At 44.0% G+C, this 14,216-nt stretch overlaps 24 non-coding genes across 24 annotated transcripts; all 24 read right to left on the minus strand.

Moving 5' to 3' along the window:
• Positions 1-530: 530 nt before the first annotated feature.
• Positions 531-602, minus strand: TRNAA-CGC (transfer RNA alanine (anticodon CGC)). Its single transcript has one exon. It is a non-coding gene; the product is annotated as a tRNA-Ala (tRNA).
• A 314-nt stretch (positions 603-916) lies between these two features.
• TRNAA-UGC (transfer RNA alanine (anticodon UGC)) lies at positions 917-988 on the minus strand. The gene has a single exon. It is a non-coding gene; the product is annotated as a tRNA-Ala (tRNA).
• A 720-nt stretch (positions 989-1,708) lies between these two features.
• On the minus strand, positions 1,709-1,780 carry TRNAA-CGC (transfer RNA alanine (anticodon CGC)). Its single transcript has one exon. It is a non-coding gene; the product is annotated as a tRNA-Ala (tRNA).
• Positions 1,781-2,094: 314 nt separating this feature from the next.
• Positions 2,095-2,166, minus strand: TRNAA-UGC (transfer RNA alanine (anticodon UGC)). Its single transcript has one exon. It is a non-coding gene; the product is annotated as a tRNA-Ala (tRNA).
• A 720-nt stretch (positions 2,167-2,886) lies between these two features.
• TRNAA-CGC (transfer RNA alanine (anticodon CGC)) lies at positions 2,887-2,958 on the minus strand. The gene has a single exon. It is a non-coding gene; the product is annotated as a tRNA-Ala (tRNA).
• Positions 2,959-3,272: 314 nt separating this feature from the next.
• Positions 3,273-3,344, minus strand: TRNAA-UGC (transfer RNA alanine (anticodon UGC)). The gene has a single exon. It is a non-coding gene; the product is annotated as a tRNA-Ala (tRNA).
• A 708-nt stretch (positions 3,345-4,052) lies between these two features.
• On the minus strand, positions 4,053-4,124 carry TRNAA-CGC (transfer RNA alanine (anticodon CGC)). Its single transcript has one exon. It is a non-coding gene; the product is annotated as a tRNA-Ala (tRNA).
• Positions 4,125-4,438: 314 nt separating this feature from the next.
• Positions 4,439-4,510, minus strand: TRNAA-UGC (transfer RNA alanine (anticodon UGC)). The gene has a single exon. It is a non-coding gene; the product is annotated as a tRNA-Ala (tRNA).
• Positions 4,511-5,218: 708 nt separating this feature from the next.
• On the minus strand, positions 5,219-5,290 carry TRNAA-CGC (transfer RNA alanine (anticodon CGC)). Its single transcript has one exon. It is a non-coding gene; the product is annotated as a tRNA-Ala (tRNA).
• Positions 5,291-5,604: 314 nt separating this feature from the next.
• TRNAA-UGC (transfer RNA alanine (anticodon UGC)) lies at positions 5,605-5,676 on the minus strand. The gene has a single exon. It is a non-coding gene; the product is annotated as a tRNA-Ala (tRNA).
• Positions 5,677-6,396: 720 nt separating this feature from the next.
• TRNAA-CGC (transfer RNA alanine (anticodon CGC)) lies at positions 6,397-6,468 on the minus strand. Its single transcript has one exon. It is a non-coding gene; the product is annotated as a tRNA-Ala (tRNA).
• Positions 6,469-6,782: 314 nt separating this feature from the next.
• Positions 6,783-6,854, minus strand: TRNAA-UGC (transfer RNA alanine (anticodon UGC)). The gene has a single exon. It is a non-coding gene; the product is annotated as a tRNA-Ala (tRNA).
• A 720-nt stretch (positions 6,855-7,574) lies between these two features.
• On the minus strand, positions 7,575-7,646 carry TRNAA-CGC (transfer RNA alanine (anticodon CGC)). The gene has a single exon. It is a non-coding gene; the product is annotated as a tRNA-Ala (tRNA).
• Positions 7,647-7,960: 314 nt separating this feature from the next.
• TRNAA-UGC (transfer RNA alanine (anticodon UGC)) lies at positions 7,961-8,032 on the minus strand. Its single transcript has one exon. It is a non-coding gene; the product is annotated as a tRNA-Ala (tRNA).
• A 720-nt stretch (positions 8,033-8,752) lies between these two features.
• Positions 8,753-8,824, minus strand: TRNAA-CGC (transfer RNA alanine (anticodon CGC)). Its single transcript has one exon. It is a non-coding gene; the product is annotated as a tRNA-Ala (tRNA).
• Positions 8,825-9,138: 314 nt separating this feature from the next.
• TRNAA-UGC (transfer RNA alanine (anticodon UGC)) lies at positions 9,139-9,210 on the minus strand. Its single transcript has one exon. It is a non-coding gene; the product is annotated as a tRNA-Ala (tRNA).
• Positions 9,211-9,930: 720 nt separating this feature from the next.
• TRNAA-CGC (transfer RNA alanine (anticodon CGC)) lies at positions 9,931-10,002 on the minus strand. Its single transcript has one exon. It is a non-coding gene; the product is annotated as a tRNA-Ala (tRNA).
• A 314-nt stretch (positions 10,003-10,316) lies between these two features.
• TRNAA-UGC (transfer RNA alanine (anticodon UGC)) lies at positions 10,317-10,388 on the minus strand. The gene has a single exon. It is a non-coding gene; the product is annotated as a tRNA-Ala (tRNA).
• A 720-nt stretch (positions 10,389-11,108) lies between these two features.
• On the minus strand, positions 11,109-11,180 carry TRNAA-CGC (transfer RNA alanine (anticodon CGC)). Its single transcript has one exon. It is a non-coding gene; the product is annotated as a tRNA-Ala (tRNA).
• A 314-nt stretch (positions 11,181-11,494) lies between these two features.
• Positions 11,495-11,566, minus strand: TRNAA-UGC (transfer RNA alanine (anticodon UGC)). Its single transcript has one exon. It is a non-coding gene; the product is annotated as a tRNA-Ala (tRNA).
• Positions 11,567-12,286: 720 nt separating this feature from the next.
• Positions 12,287-12,358, minus strand: TRNAA-CGC (transfer RNA alanine (anticodon CGC)). Its single transcript has one exon. It is a non-coding gene; the product is annotated as a tRNA-Ala (tRNA).
• A 315-nt stretch (positions 12,359-12,673) lies between these two features.
• Positions 12,674-12,745, minus strand: TRNAA-UGC (transfer RNA alanine (anticodon UGC)). Its single transcript has one exon. It is a non-coding gene; the product is annotated as a tRNA-Ala (tRNA).
• A 720-nt stretch (positions 12,746-13,465) lies between these two features.
• TRNAA-CGC (transfer RNA alanine (anticodon CGC)) lies at positions 13,466-13,537 on the minus strand. The gene has a single exon. It is a non-coding gene; the product is annotated as a tRNA-Ala (tRNA).
• A 314-nt stretch (positions 13,538-13,851) lies between these two features.
• On the minus strand, positions 13,852-13,923 carry TRNAA-UGC (transfer RNA alanine (anticodon UGC)). The gene has a single exon. It is a non-coding gene; the product is annotated as a tRNA-Ala (tRNA).
• Between the last annotated feature and the right edge of the window lie 293 nt (positions 13,924-14,216).

The following is a 14,216-nucleotide window of genomic DNA, read 5'->3' on the forward strand; positions in this document are numbered from 1 at the left end:
GGGTAATATTGGATGTTAAACTCTCATTCATGCCAATCATTCATTTCCTAACCTCTTCTTGTCATCTTTATCTCCTCCATCACTTCCTGACTCTTGATGCTGCTTAATTGCTTGCAAAGGCCTGGATTAAATCCTGCATTGAATCTTAAATCATCCTCCTGTGTGGCCTAAAAGAAAAAGTCTGGTACACACCATGCAATTTCCCATCAGACAGATGGGTCGATAGATAATCTTCGACAGATCCGATCGGATTTCCGATCGATTTTCTGATCACTTCAATGCAAATCAATCAGAAAAACGATCGGCAATCAGATCGGACCTGATCTATTCGACCCATCTATCTGGCGGGAAATTGCATAGTGTGTACGAGGCTGAAGTGCATTTTATTGGCTCTATTCCAAGGTGCATAGCGTTTGCATGAAAGTCAGAAATATTGACACCTCACTAAGCATCTGTAACAGGAAACATTGGCGCTTCCGGTATGGGATCCATTAGCGCAAGGGGGACTTTGCAGTTTGTAGAAGAAAAGCTGGAGATGCCGGGGATTGTACCCGGGGCCTCATACATGCGAAGCATGCGCTCTACCTCTGAGCTACATCCCCCAATGCTGTCAGCAGCGTCGTGGTACCTCAGCAGGCCTTTATCTCCTACAGCAGAAAATGGTAATTAGCAGCTGTTTAAGTTGGAAAGTGATGTTACGGATCATTTTTAAAATTTTTCAGTATATCCGCATTTGGCTAAGGGACAATTTTTTTCCCACAAAATAGGTGGAACCTTTTATTTCACGAACAATAAGAGTTTGCATTAAAGTCAGAATTGTTGACACCTCACTAAGCATCTGCAGCAGGAAACATTGGCGCTTCCGGTATGGGATCCAGTAGCGGAAGGGGGCCTTAGCAGTTTGTAGAAGAAAAGCTGGAGATGCCAGGGATTGAACCCGGGGCCTCATACATGCAAAGCATGCGCTCTACCACTGAGCTACATCCCCTTTGACGTCCGCTATGGAGATGCACAATGAGTAGATTCGTACGGCACACCACTTTTCAGAATCTACCTGCTGTCATTGAGTACCTGGTAAATGGCAAGTTCTATCAATGGTACAGGTTTCTCTGCCTGAAATTATATTAAAGCTTGATAAGATCCTCTAAAAACTTGGCTTCTCAAGCAGGTTGCTTAAGGGGTAATATTGGATGTTAAACTCTCATTCATGCCAATCATTCATTTCCTAACCTCTTCTTGTCATCTTTATCTCCTCCATCACTTCCTGACTCTTGATGCTGCTTAATTGCTTGCAAAGGCCTGGATTAAATCCTGCATTGAATCTTAAATCATCCTCCTGTGTGGCCTAAAAGAAAAAGTCTGGTACACACCATGCAATTTCCCATCAGACAGATGGGTCGATAGATAATCTTCGACAGATCCGATCGGATTTCCGATCGATTTTCTGATCACTTCAATGCAAATCGATCAGAAAAACGATCGGAAATCAGATCGGACCTGATCTATTCGACCCATCTATCTGGCGGGAAATTGCATAGTGTGTACGAGGCTGAAGTGCATTTTATTGGCTCTATTCCAAGGTGCATAGCGTTTGCATGAAAGTCAGAAATATTGACACCTCACTAAGCATCTGTAACAGGAAACATTGGCGCTTCCGGTATGGGATCCATTAGCGCAAGGGGGACTTTGCAGTTTGTAGAAGAAAAGCTGGAGATGCCGGGGATTGAACCCAGGGCCTCATACATGCGAAGCATGCGCTCTACCTCTGAGCTACATCCCCCAATGCTGTCAGCAGCGTCGTGGTACCTCAGCAGGCCTTTATCTCCTACAGCAGAAAATGGTAATTAGCAGCTGTTTAAGTTGGAAAGTGATGTTACGGATCATTTTTAAAATTTTTCAGTATATCCGCATTTGGCTAAGGGACAATTTTTTTCCCACAAAATAAGTGGAACCTTTTATTTCACGAACAATAAGAGTTTGCATTAAAGTCAGAATTGTTGACACCTCACTAAGCATCTGCAGCAGGAAACATTGGCGCTTCCGGTATGGGATCCAGTAGCGGAAGGGGGCCTTAGCAGTTTGTAGAAGAAAAGCTGGAGATGCCGGGGATTGAACCCGGGGCCTCATACATGCAAAGCATGCGCTCTACCACTGAGCTACATCCCCTTTGACGTTCGCTATGGAGATGCACAATGAGTAGATTCGTACGGCACACCACTTTTCAGAATCTACCTGCTGTCATTGAGTACCTGGTAAATGGCAAGTTCTATCAATGGTACAGGTTTCTCTGCCTGAAATTATATTAAAGCTTGATAAGATCCTCTAAAAACTTGGCTTCTCAAGCAGGTTGCTTAAGGGGTAATATTGGATGTTAAACTCTCATTCATGCCAATCATTCATTTCCTAACCTCTTCTTGTCATCTTTATCTCCTCCATCACTTCCTGACTCTTGATGCTGCTTAATTGCTTGCAAAGGCCTGGATTAAATCCTGCATTGAATCTTAAATCATCCTCCTGTGTGGCCTAAAAGAAAAAGTCTGGTACACACCATGCAATTTCCCATCAGACAGATGGGTCGATAGATAATCTTCGACAGATCCGATCGGATTTCCGATCGATTTTCTGATCACTTCAATGCACATCGATCAGAAAAACGATCGGCAATCAGATCGGACCTGATCTATTCGACCCATCTATCTGGCGGGAAATTGCATAGTGTGTACGAGGCTGAAGTGCATTTTATTGGCTCTATTCCAAGGTGCATAGCGTTTGCATGAAAGTCAGAAATATTGACACCTCACTAAGCATCTGTAACAGGAAACATTGGCGCTTCCGGTATGGCATCCATTAGCGCAAGGGGGACTTTGCAGTTTGTAGAAGAAAAGCTGGAGATGCCGGGGATTGAACCCGGGGCCTCATACATGCGAAGCATGCGCTCTACCTCTGAGCTACATCCCCCAATGCTGTCAGCAGCGTCGTGGTACCTCAGCAGGCCTTTATCTCCTACAGCAGAAAATGGTAATTAGCAGCTGTTTAGGTTGGAAAGTGATGTTACGGATCATTTTTAAAATTTTTCAGTATATCCGCATTTGGCTAAGGGACAATTTTTTTCCCACAAAATAGGTGGAACCTTTTATTTCACGAACAATAAGAGTTTGCATTAAAGTCAGAATTGTTGACACCTCACTAAGCATCTGCAGCAGGAAACATTGGCGCTTCCGGTATGGGATCCAGTAGCGGAAGGGGGCCTTAGCAGTTTGTAGAAGAAAAGCTGGAGATGCCGGGGATTGAACCCGGGGCCTCATACATGCAAAGCATGCGCTCTACCACTGAGCTACATCCCCTTTGACGTTCGCTATGGAGATGCACAATGAGTAGATTCGTACGGCACACCACTTTTCAGAATCTACCTGCTGTCATTGAGTACCTGGTAAATGGCAAGTTCTATCAATGGTACAGGTTTCTCTGCCTGAAATTATATTAAAGCTTGATAAGATCCTCTAAAAACTTGGCTTCTCAAGCAGGTTGCTTAAGGGGTAATATTGGATGTTAAACTCTCATTCATGCCAATTATTCATTTCCTAACCTCTTCTTGTCATCTTTATCTCCTCCATCACTTCCTGACTCTTGATGCTGCTTAATTGCTTGCAAAGGCCTGGATTAAATCCTGCATTGAATCTTAAATCATCCTCCTGTGTGGCCTAAAAGAAAAAGTCTGGTACACACCATGCAATTTCCCATCAGACAGATGGGTCGATAGATAATCTTCGACAGATCCGATCGGATTTCCGATCGATTTTCTGATCACTTCAATGCAAATCGATCAGAAAAACGATCGGACCTGATCTATTCGACCCATCTATCTGGCGGGAAATTGCATAGTGTGTACGAGGCTGAAGTGCATTTTATTGGCTCTATTCCAAGGTGCATAGCGTTTGCATGAAAGTCAGAAATATTGACACCTCACTAAGCATCTGTAACAGGAAACATTGGCGCTTCCGGTATGGCATCCATTAGCGCAAGGGGGACTTTGCAGTTTGTAGAAGAAAAGCTGGAGATGCCGGGGATTGAACCCGGGGCCTCATACATGCGAAGCATGCGCTCTACCTCTGAGCTACATCCCCCAATGCTGTCAGCAGCGTCGTGGTACCTCAGCAGGCCTTTATCTCCTACAGCAGAAAATGGTAATTAGCAGCTGTTTAAGTTGGAAAGTGATGTTACGGATCATTTTTAAAATTTTTCAGTATATCCGCATTTGGCTAAGGGACAATTTTTTTCCCACAAAATAGGTGGAACCTTTTATTTCACGAACAATAAGAGTTTGCATTAAAGTCAGAATTGTTGACACCTCACTAAGCATCTGCAGCAGGAAACATTGGCGCTTCCGGTATGGGATCCAGTAGCGGAAGGGGGCCTTAGCAGTTTGTAGAAGAAAAGCTGGAGATGCCGGGGATTGAACCCGGGGCCGCATACATGCAAAGCATGCGCTCTACCACTGAGCTACATCCCCTTTGACGTTCGCTATGGAGATGCACAATGAGTAGATTCGTACGGCACACCACTTTTCAGAATCTACCTGCTGTCATTGAGTACCTGGTAAATGGCAAGTTCTATCAATGGTACAGGTTTCTCTGCCTGAAATTATATTAAAGCTTGATAAGATCCTCTAAAAACTTGGCTTCTCAAGCAGGTTGCTTAAGGGGTAATATTGGATGTTAAACTCTCATTCATGCCAATCATTCATTTCCTAACCTCTTCTTGTCATCTTTATCTCCTCCATCACTTCCTGACTCTTGATGCTGCTTAATTGCTTGCAAAGGCCTGGATTAAATCCTGCATTGAATCTTAAATCATCCTCCTGTGTGGCCTAAAAGAAAAAGTCTGGTACACACCATGCAATTTCCCATCAGACAGATGGGTCGATAGATAATCTTCGACAGATCCGATCGGATTTCCGATCGATTTTCTGATCACTTCAATGCAAATCGATCAGAAAAACGATCGGACCTGATCTATTCGACCCATCTATCTGGCGGGAAATTGCATAGTGTGTACGAGGCTGAAGTGCATTTTATTGGCTCTATTCCAAGGTGCATAGCGTTTGCATGAAAGTCAGAAATATTGACACCTCACTAAGCATCTGTAACAGGAAACATTGGCGCTTCCGGTATGGCATCCATTAGCGCAAGGGGGACTTTGCAGTTTGTATAAGAAAAGCTGGAGATGCCGGGGATTGAACCCGGGGCCTCATACATGCGAAGCATGCGCTCTACCTCTGAGCTACATCCCCCAATGCTGTCAGCAGCGTCGTGGTACCTCAGCAGGCCTTTATCTCCTACAGCAGAAAATGGTAATTAGCAGCTGTTTAAGTTGGAAAGTGATGTTACGGATCATTTTTAAAATTTTTCAGTATATCCGCATTTGGCTAAGGGACAATTTTTTTCCCACAAAATAGGTGGAACCTTTTATTTCACGAACAATAAGAGTTTGCATTAAAGTCAGAATTGTTGACACCTCACTAAGCATCTGCAGCAGGAAACATTGGCGCTTCCGGTATGGGATCCAGTAGCGGAAGGGGGCCTTAGCAGTTTGTAGAAGAAAAGCTGGAGATGCCGGGGATTGAACCCGGGGCCGCATACATGCAAAGCATGCGCTCTACCACTGAGCTACATCCCCTTTGACGTTCGCTATGGAGATGCACAATGAGTAGATTCGTACGGCACACCACTTTTCAGAATCTACCTGCTGTCATTGAGTACCTGGTAAATGGCAAGTTCTATCAATGGTACAGGTTTCTCTGCCTGAAATTATATTAAAGCTTGATAAGATCCTCTAAAAACTTGGCTTCTCAAGCAGGTTGCTTAAGGGGTAATATTGGATGTTAAACTCTCATTCATGCCAATCATTCATTTCCTAACCTCTTCTTGTCATCTTTATCTCCTCCATCACTTCCTGACTCTTGATGCTGCTTAATTGCTTGCAAAGGCCTGGATTAAATCCTGCATTGAATCTTAAATCATCCTCCTGTGTGGCCTAAAAGAAAAAGTCTGGTACACACCATGCAATTTCCCATCAGACAGATGGGTCGATAGATAATCTTCGACAGATCCGATCGGATTTCCGATCGATTTTCTGATCACTTCAATGCAAATCGATCAGAAAAACGATCGGCAATCAGATCGGACCTGATCTATTCGACCCATCTATCTGGCGGGAAATTGCATAGTGTGTACGAGGCTGAAGTGCATTTTATTGGCTCTATTCCAAGGTGCATAGCGTTTGCATGAAAGTCAGAAATATTGACACCTCACTAAGCATCTGTAACAGGAAACATTGGCGCTTCCGGTATGGCATCCATTAGCGCAAGGGGGACTTTGCAGTTTGTAGAAGAAAAGCTGGAGATGCCGGGGATTGAACCCGGGGCCTCATACATGCGAAGCATGCGCTCTACCTCTGAGCTACATCCCCCAATGCTGTCAGCAGCGTCGTGGTACCTCAGCAGGCCTTTATCTCCTACAGCAGAAAATGGTAATTAGCAGCTGTTTAAGTTGGAAAGTGATGTTACGGATCATTTTTAAAATTTTTCAGTATATCCGCATTTGGCTAAGGGACAATTTTTTTCCCACAAAATAGGTGGAACCTTTTATTTCACGAACAATAAGAGTTTGCATTAAAGTCAGAATTGTTGACACCTCACTAAGCATCTGCAGCAGGAAACATTGGCGCTTCCGGTATGGGATCCAGTAGCGGAAGGGGGCCTTAGCAGTTTGTAGAAGAAAAGCTGGAGATGCCGGGGATTGAACCCGGGGCCTCATACATGCAAAGCATGCGCTCTACCACTGAGCTACATCCCCTTTGACGTTCGCTATGGAGATGCACAATGAGTAGATTCGTACGGCACACCACTTTTCAGAATCTACCTGCTGTCATTGAGTACCTGGTAAATGGCAAGTTCTATCAATGGTACAGGTTTCTCTGCCTGAAATTATATTAAAGCTTGATAAGATCCTCTAAAAACTTGGCTTCTCAAGCAGGTTGCTTAAGGGGTAATATTGGATGTTAAACTCTCATTCATGCCAATCATTCATTTCCTAACCTCTTCTTGTCATCTTTATCTCCTCCATCACTTCCTGACTCTTGATGCTGCTTAATTGCTTGCAAAGGCCTGGATTAAATCCTGCATTGAATCTTAAATCATCCTCCTGTGTGGCCTAAAAGAAAAAGTCTGGTACACACCATGCAATTTCCCATCAGACAGATGGGTCGATAGATAATCTTCGACAGATCCGATCGGATTTCCGATCGATTTTCTGATCACTTCAATGCAAATCGATCAGAAAAACGATCGGAAATCAGATCGGACCTGATCTATTCGACCCATCTATCTGGCGGGAAATTGCATAGTGTGTACGAGGCTGAAGTGCATTTTATTGGCTCTATTCCAAGGTGCATAGCGTTTGCATGAAAGTCAGAAATATTGACACCTCACTAAGCATCTGTAACAGGAAACATTGGCGCTTCCGGTATGGGATCCATTAGCGCAAGGGGGACTTTGCAGTTTGTAGAAGAAAAGCTGGAGATGCCGGGGATTGAACCCAGGGCCTCATACATGCGAAGCATGCGCTCTACCTCTGAGCTACATCCCCCAATGCTGTCAGCAGTGTCGTGGTACCTCAGCAAGCCTTTATCTCCTAAAGCAGAAAATGGTAATTAGCAGCTGTTTAAGTTGGAAAGTAATGTTACGGATCATTTTTAAAATTTTTCAGTATATCCGCATTTGGCTAAGGGACAATTTTTTTCCCACAAAATAGGTGGAACCTTTCATTTCACGAACAATAAGAGTTTGCATTAAAGTCAGAATTGTTGACACCTCACTAAGCATCTGCAGCAGGAAACATTGGCGCTTCCGGTATGGGATCCAGTAGCGGAAGGGGGCCTTAGCAGTTTGTAGAAGAAAAGCTGGAGATGCCGGGGATTGAACCCGGGGCCTCATACATGCAAAGCATGCGCTCTACCACTGAGCTACATCCCCTTTGACGTTCGCTATGGAGATGCACAATGAGTAGATTCGTACGGCACACCACTTTTCAGAATCTACCTGCTGTCATTGAGTACCTGGTAAATGGCAAGTTCTATCAATGGTACAGGTTTCTCTGCCTGAAATTATATTAAAGCTTGATAAGATCCTCTAAAAACTTGGCTTCTCAAGGAGGTTGCTTAAGGGGTAATATTGGATGTTAAACTCTCATTCATGCCAATCATTCATTTCCTAACCTCTTCTTGTCATCTTTATCTCCTCCATCACTTCCTGACTCTTGATGCTGCTTAATTGCTTGCAAAGGCCTGGATTAAATCCTGCATTGAATCTTAAATCATCCTCCTGTGTGGCCTAAAAGAAAAAGTCTGGTACACACCATGCAATTTCCCATCAGACAGATGGGTCGATAGATAATCTTCGACAGATTCGATCGGATTTCCGATCGATTTTCTGATCACTTCAATGCAAATCGATCAGAAAAACGATCGGAAATCAGATCGGACCTGATCTATTCGACCCATCTATCTGGCGGGAAATTGCATAGTGTGTACGAGGCTGAAGTGCATTTTATTGGCTCTATTCCAAGGTGCATAGCGTTTGCATGAAAGTCAGAAATATTGACACCTCACTAAGCATCTGTAACAGGAAACATTGGCGCTTCCGGTATGGCATCCATTAGCGCAAGGGGGACTTTGCAGTTTGTAGAAGAAAAGCAGGAGATGCCGGGGATTGAACCCGGGGCCTCATACATGCGAAGCATGCGCTCTACCTCTGAGCTACATCCCCCAATGCTGTCAGCAGCGTCGTGGTACCTCAGCAGGCCTTTATCTCCTACAGCAGAAAATGGTAATTAGCAGCTGTTTAAGTTGGAAAGTGATGTTACGGATCATTTTTAAAATTTTTCAGTATATCCGCATTTGGCTAAGGGACAATTTTTTTCCCACAAAATAGGTGGAACCTTTCATTTCACGAACAATAAGAGTTTGCATTAAAGTCAGAATTGTTGACACCTCACTAAGCATCTGCAGCAGGAAACATTGGCGCTTCCGGTATGGGATCCAGTAGCGGAAGGGGGCCTTAGCAGTTTGTAGAAGAAAAGCTGGAGATGCCAGGGATTGAACCCGGGGCCTCATACATGCAAAGCATGCACTCTACCACTGAGCTACATCCCCTTTGACGTTCGCTATGGAGATGCACAATGAGTAGATTCGTACGGCACACCACTTTTCAGAATCTACCTGCTGTCATTGAGTACCTGGTAAATGGCAAGTTCTATCAATGGTACAGGTTTCTCTGCCTGAAATTATATTAAAGCTTGATAAGATCCTCTAAAAACTTGGCTTCTCAAGGAGGTTGCTTAAGGGGTAATATTGGATGTTAAACTCTCATTCATGCCAATCATTCATTTCCTAACCTCTTCTTGTCATCTTTATCTCCTCCATCACTTCCTGACTCTTGATGCTGCTTAATTGCTTGCAAAGGCCTGGATTAAATCCTGCATTGAATCTTAAATCATCCTCCTGTGTGGCCTAAAAGAAAAAGTCTGGTACACACCATGCAATTTCCCATCAGACAGATGGGTCGATAGATAATCTTCGACAGATTCGATCGGATTTCCGATCGATTTTCTGATCACTTCAATGCAAATCGATCAGAAAAACGATCGGAAATCAGATCGGACCTGATCTATTCGACCCATCTATCTGGCGGGAAATTGCATAGTGTGTACGAGGCTGAAGTGCATTTTATTGGCTCTATTCCAAGGTGCATAGCGTTTGCATGAAAGTCAGAAATATTGACACCTCACTAAGCATCTGTAACAGGAAACATTGGCGCTTCCGGTATGGCATCCATTAGCGCAAGGGGGACTTTGCAGTTTGTAGAAGAAAAGCTGGAGATGCCGGGGATTGAACCCGGGGCCTCATACATGCGAAGCATGCGCTCTACCTCTGAGCTACATCCCCCAATGCTGTCAGCAGCGTCGTGGTACCTCAGCAGGCCTTTATCTCCTACAGCAGAAAATGGTAATTAGCAGCTGTTTAAGTTGGAAAGTGATGTTACGGATCATTTTTAAAATTTTTCAGTATATCCGCATTTGGCTAAGGGACAATTTTTTTCCCACAAAATAGGTGGAACCTTTCATTTCACGAACAATAAGAGTTTGCATTAAAGTCAGAATTGTTGACACCTCACTAAGCATCTGCAGCAGGAAACATTGGCGCTTCCGGTATGGGATCCAGTAGCGGAAGGGGGCCTTAGCAGTTTGTAGAAGAAAAGCTGGAGATGCCAGGGATTGAACCCGGGGCCTCATACATGCAAAGCATGCACTCTACCACTGAGCTACATCCCCTTTGACGTTCGCTATGGAGATGCACAATGAGTAGATTCGTACGGCACACCACTTTTCAGAATCTACCTGCTGTCATTGAGTACCTGGTAAATGGCAAGTTCTATCAATGGTACAGGTTTCTCTGCCTGAAATTATATTAAAGCTTGATAAGATCCTCTAAAAACTTGGCTTCTCAAGCAGGTTGCTTAAGGGGTAATATTGGATGTTAAACTCTCATTCATGCCAATCATTCATTTCCTAACCTCTTCTTGTCATCTTTATCTCCTCCATCACTTCCTGACTCTTGATGCTGCTTAATTGCTTGCAAAGGCCTGGATTAAATCCTGCATTGAATCTTAAATCATCCTCCTGTGTGGCCTAAAAGAAAAAGTCTGGTACACACCATGCAATTTCCCATCAGACAGATGGGTCGATAGATAATCTTCGACAGATCCGATCGGATTTCCGATCGATTTTCTGATCACTTCAATGCAAATCGATCAGAAAAACGATCGGAAATCAGATCGGACCTGATCTATTCGACCCATCTATCTGGCGGGAAATTGCATAGTGTGTACGAGGCTGAAGTGCATTTTATTGGCTCTATTCCAAGGTGCATAGCGTTTGCATGAAAGTCAGAAATATTGACACCTCACTAAGCATCTGTAACAGGAAACATTGGCGCTTCCGGTATGGCATCCATTAGCGCAAGGGGGACTTTGCAGTTTGTAGAAGAAAAGCTGGAGATGCCGGGGATTGAACCCGGGGCCTCATACATGCGAAGCATGCGCTCTACCTCTGAGCTACATCCCCCAATGCTGTCAGCAGCGTCGTGGTACCTCAGCAGGCCTTTATCTCCTACAGCAGAAAATGGTAATTAGCAGCTGTTTAAGTTGGAAAGTGATGTTACGGATCATTTTTAAAATTTTTCAGTATATCCGCATTTGGCTAAGGGACAATTTTTTTCCCACAAAATAGGTGGAACCTTTTATTTCACGAACAATAAGAGTTTGCATTAAAGTCAGAATTGTTGACACCTCACTAAGCATCTGCAGCAGGAAACATTGGCGCTTCCGGTATGGGATCCAGTAGCGGAAGGGGGCCTTAGCAGTTTGTAGAAGAAAAGCTGAAGATGCCAGGGATTGAACCCGGGGCCTCATACATGCAAAGCATGCGCTCTACCACTGAGCTACATCCCCTTTGACGTTCGCTATGGAGATGCACAATGAGTAGATTCGTACGGCACACCACTTTTCAGAATCTACCTGCTGTCATTGAGTACCTGGTAAATGGCAAGTTCTATCAATGGTACAGGTTTCTCTGCCTGAAATTATATTAAAGCTTGATAAGATCCTCTAAAAACTTGGCTTCTCAAGCAGGTTGCTTAAGGGGTAATATTGGATGTTAAACTCTCATTCATGCCAATCATTCATTTCCTAACCTCTTCTTGTCATCTTTATCTCCTCCATCACTTCCTGACTCTTGATGCTGCTTAATTGCTTGCAAAGGCCTGGATTAAATCCTGCATTGAATCTTAAATCATCCTCCTGTGTGGCCTAAAAGAAAAAGTCTGGTACACACCATGCAATTTCCCATCAGACAGATGGGTCGATAGATAATCTTCGACAGATTCGATCGGATTTCCGATCGATTTTCTGATCACTTCAATGCAAATCGATCAGAAAAACGATCGGAAATCAGATCGGACCTGATCTATTCGACCCATCTATCTGGCGGGAAATTGCATAGTGTGTACGAGGCTGAAGTGCATTTTATTGGCTCTATTCCAAGGTGCATAGCGTTTGCATGAAAGTCAGAAATATTGACACCTCACTAAGCATCTGTAACAGGAAACATTGGCGCTTCCGGTATGGGATCCATTAGCGCAAGGGGGACTTTGCAGTTTGTAGAAGAAAAGCTGGAGATGCCAGGGATTGAACCCGGGGCCTCATACATGCGAAGCATGCGCTCTACCTCTGAGCTACATCCCCCAATGCTGTCAGCAGTGTCGTGGTACCTCAGCAGGCCTTTATCTCCTACAGCAGAAAATGGTAATTAGCAGCTGTTTAAGTTGGAAAGTGATGTTACGGATCATTTTTAAAATTTTTCAGTATATCCGCATTTGGCTAAGGGACAATTTTTTTCCCCACAAAATAGGTGGAACCTTTCATTTCACGAACAATAAGAGTTTGCATTAAAGTCAGAATTGTTGACACCTCACTAAGCATCTGCAGCAGGAAACATTGGCGCTTCCGGTATGGGATCCAGTAGCGGAAGGGGGCCTTAGCAGTTAGTAGAAGAAAAGCTGGAGATGCCGGGGATTGAACCCGGGGCATCATACATGCAAAGCATGCGCTCTACCACTGAGCTACATCCCCTTTGACGTTCGCTATGGAGATGCACAATGAGTAGATTCGTACGGCACACCACTTTTCAGAATCTACCTGCTGTCATTGAGTACCTGGTAAATGGCAAGTTCTATCAATGGTACAGGTTTCTCTGCCTGAAATTATATTAAAGCTTGATAAGATCCTCTAAAAACTTGGCTTCTCAAGCAGGTTGCTTAAGGGGTAATATTGGATGTTAAACTCTCATTCATGCCAATCATTCATTTCCTAACCTCTTCTTGTCATCTTTATCTCCTCCATCACTTCCTGACTCTTGATGCTGCTTAATTGCTTGCAAAGGCCTGGATTAAATCCTGCATTGAATCTTAAATCATCCTCCTGTGTGGCCTAAAAGAAAAAGTCTGGTACACACCATGCAATTTCCCATCAGACAGATGGGTCGATAGATAATCTTCGACAGATCCGATCGGATTTCCGATCGATTTTCTGATCACTTCAATGCAAATCGATCAGAAAAACGATCGGAAATCAGATCGGACCTGATCTATTCGACCCATCTATCTGGCGGGAAATTGCATAGTGTGTACGAGGCTGAAGTGCATTTTATTGGCTCTATTCCAAGGTGCATAGCGTTTGCATGAAAGTCAGAAATATTGACACCTCACTAAGCATCTGTAACAGGAAACATTGGCGCTTCCGGTATGGCATCCATTAGCGCAAGGGGGACTTTGCAGTTTGTAGAAGAAAAGCTGGAGATGCCGGGGATTGAACCCGGGGCCTCATACATGCGAAGCATGCGCTCTACCTCTGAGCTACATCCCCCAATGCTGTCAGCAGCGTCGTGGTACCTCAGCAGGCCTTTATCTCCTACAGCAGAAAATGGTAATTAGCAGCTGTTTAAGTTGGAAAGTGATGTTACGGATCATTTTTAAAATTTTTCAGTATATCCGCATTTGGCTAAGGGACAATTTTTTTCCCACAAAATAGGTGGAACCTTTTATTTCACGAACAATAAGAGTTTGCATTAAAGTCAGAATTGTTGACACCTCACTAAGCATCTGCAGCAGGAAACATTGGCGCTTCCGGTATGGGATCCAGTAGCGGAAGGGGGCCTTAGCAGTTTGTAGAAGAAAAGCTGGAGATGCTGGGGATTGAACCCGGGGCCTCATACATGCAAAGCATGCGCTCTACCACTGAGCTACATCCCCTTTGACGTTCGCTATGGAGATGCACAATGAGTAGATTCGTACGGCACACCACTTTTCAGAATCTACCTGCTGTCATTGAGTACCTGGTAAATGGCAAGTTCTATCAATGGTACAGGTTTCTCTGCCTGAAATTATATTAAAGCTTGATAAGATCCTCTAAAAACTTGGCTTCTCAAGCAGGTTGCTTAAGGGGTAATATTGGATGTTAAACTCTCATTCATGCCAATCATTCATTTCCTAACCTCTTCTTGTCATCTTTATCTCCTCCATCACTTCCTGACTCTTGATGCTGC

Source organism: Hyperolius riggenbachi, chromosome 4 (genome assembly GCF_040937935.1).
Source record: "Hyperolius riggenbachi isolate aHypRig1 chromosome 4, aHypRig1.pri, whole genome shotgun sequence".
Taxonomy (NCBI): Eukaryota; Metazoa; Chordata; class Amphibia; order Anura; family Hyperoliidae; genus Hyperolius; species Hyperolius riggenbachi.